Genomic DNA, 3,172 nt, shown 5'->3' with positions numbered 1-3,172 from the left:
CATAAATTTCTAGTAACTTGTGATTTGGTGATTTTAATTTCAATGCGGTTAGTGTACTTGTTCATATATACATGGATGCTATGTGGCTATCATTTCAAATATTTGTATAGCTTGAGATGATCCCTTAGAGTACCTTGAAAACATAGACATTAGGTGTAATGCACCCTTGTGATGATCTATGTTTGGTTCGTATTGTACTTAAAACTATAGGGTATGCGCATGCACCACATCCTACGAGTAACTTGATTACTGACCCTAGTTGTTTGGGTTATTTTGCAGGTAAATAAACTTTGTTTTGGGATGTATCACATCCCTAAGCTGCTTTGATGCCTTGGAGTACTTTTGTTATATTGGAATATGCACTTGTTAGCATATCATGATCCTCTTTGGTTTAATGTATCAAAACTTGTATTTATTGTCTAAGCTATGTAATGTGCACTTAAGTGCACCTTTCGTTACTCTTACAATGTGTTTATAATGAGGCCAAGGGCCAAAGACACTTATGTGATATGTATGCTAATTTTAACTTCATTATTGCCTATGAAAGATATGTGAATTAATGCATTGAAGGGTCATATTTTGCATATGACATGCCATGAGGCCTTAGGCCATTGTAGCACATCTATTTTATCATATTACATATACTTGCATGTTCACTTTGGCAAAAAATACCCTTCTTGATGAAACAAAAACTTAAGGTTGCATTTTTTTTTAGTTTTTACCATATTCTGTTCTAGGGACATTTTGGGTATTCTACAATGTGTTTTTTTCATTTTCTCCCACATTGCCGAGTAGAAAACTCGATTTTGGGGGGGGGGGGGGGGGGTAGGGGGGTTTGTTCTTTGTGTTTTTCCAGAAAATGTCATCTTGGACCTCAAATTTCCAATTTTCGCCGCAAAACCCCTGCTGCCAGGTTTTTGTTGAACTTACTATTTTTTTGCTTTGTAATCGGTTAGAAAGGATCTTGTAACCAGGTACATGAGCATGGGCAGAATGCATGACTTCTATTTTTGGCCTCCTAACCGGTTAAGAAAAGCTTGGTAACCGGTTAGATGACCTAGGGTTGACTTTTTTGACTTTTTTGCCCTATTTCTTCCGTTAGCCATATCTTCTTCATCCGGACTCCGAATCAAGTGATTTTTGAGTCTAAGTTCATTAATTTTTTATTATCTTTCCAATGGTGTGCTCGGTACCCACTTTTACCTTGGAGATGACCATTTTGCCCCTAGGTTTCTTTTTGTCCGTTTTTGAAATGTCACTTCCGCATTTGTTTTCTTTGGGTTCCGTAACCTCATTGGGGGTCACATTGGTGTCTTAGAGAGGTATTAACACACCAAGTTTACAAAATTTGGGCCATCACAGGTAGCGTACTACTACCTCCACATCCACTTCGCAACCGGGTCCACCTCTTCCTCTACATCCATCTCAGTAGCCAGGCCCCTCATATGTTCCTCTGTCAAAGCCAATGCCCTTGGCTGACACTCACTCCCATCATGCCAGTTCAGATTCCAACCACAAAATAGATCTGACTTAGCTGCATTCAAATTTTACTTCTTTCAGAGCTGACATGATGGAGTAGCACGATAATTTGGCGAGGCGGTATGATGAATTAGCTAAGCGATCCGATGACTTGGCGAGATCTGTAGCGGATGCGAGGAGAGACATCTTAGATTTGGGGACAGACATTCGGCAGTCTCTCACCCGACATAGCCGGGAGATGTCAGACATGCTTCAGATCATTACAGATATGCTTGAGCTAGATGTTGTGCCATGATTCCACCATTCTCTATCTCTATTATTACTCATTCCATGCTCTTATACATTTTGATACACTGATATTTCTTGGATATTTGTAATGTTTATTTGCATTGGTTTTGGATATTATTTTGCACTACATTTGATACACATAGTTTTGGATATTGGTTTTGGATTTATTTGCATACATGGATTTTTGAGATTTATGATATTTTTTATATTGGTTTTGGATATTCTGAGCTTTATATTGCTATACGCCATGGATTTTTGTCCAGTTCTCCATTCCATCTCTCATTTAGATTATCGATGCATATACTTTGACAGTTGCTAGTGTGACTATTTTGAGACAGGTTTTTGGAATCTAAGTTTGGGGGTGCACCTTCCAATGTTAAGCTTCCATTGCTGAGTCCTTTTTCCTACACCTATTTGGTATATTCCTTCCATTATCTGTTACTTTCATTGTACATTAAGGACAATGCACAGATTAAGTTTGGGGGTGTGTTAGCATATTTTGGCAAGTCGCAGTTATTTTCTATACATGTGGTATGATTTGAGAGCGTAGCTATGATTTTGATCTTTTGAGGACAATGATACTTACAATTTAAAAATTGCTTGACTTGAGAGTTTAATACTCCTTGTATGCCTTGTGGATGCTATTTAGGAGTAAATTTTTTGAAAGATTGATTTCATACTTGCATTTGTGGTCCACATCATCTTGATTTTGTGATTATTTTGAGATTCACTCTAGAGTTCTACACTAGTACTGGCACATACTAACATTCATTTATGGGGTACATGCTTTGTTGATTATTGATTTGGTTATATCCCAATTGAGCTAGTGGTGCTTTGAAAGCTTTCAGATGAGTGCTGAAAAGTGCGCATTTAAACCCCTTCAGCTTCAGTATTCTAGAACCTTTATCTATCTTATTTCCCCGCCTTAGACTAATTTAATGTTATTTCCATTTTTAGGCACTTATCCCCAAAATAAGTTAATTCAGCCTAATAAGAGCCTAAAAGAAGTTATCTCAAGCTGAAAGGAAGAAAGGAGCAAAAAGTAGCAAAGTGGTGGAAAATTAGCAATCTTCGGTTGATCAGTAATATTTTAGATTGATCTCACATAGATCGATCTCACATCACCAAGATGGATCAAATCCCTTGTCCTTATCCTCAAAGAAATTCCATTTTCGATAGATCCAACTTTCTTCATGTGACGGCCCAAGTTTTGTAAACCTGGTGCGTTAGGGATGACCAAAAGATGACCCGATAATGGATTTGAAATACGGAAGCGAAAGGTGAAACAACGGTCTCTAGAGATACAATGCGCCTCTAAGACACCAATGTGACCCTTAATGAGGTCAAGGAACCAAAAGGAAAACAAATGCGGAAGTGTCGTTTCAAAAACGGACAAAAAGGAACC

The sequence above is a fragment of the Cornus florida genome, unplaced genomic scaffold (assembly GCF_030987335.1).
Source record: "Cornus florida cultivar Cherokee Brave unplaced genomic scaffold, ASM3098733v1 CherokeeBrave_3.0.0_Hap2_Chr09, whole genome shotgun sequence".
NCBI lineage: Eukaryota > Viridiplantae > Streptophyta > Magnoliopsida > Cornales > Cornaceae > Cornus > Cornus florida.
The sequence above is the reverse complement of the archived record's forward strand: the minus strand, read 5'-3'. Positions refer to the sequence as shown.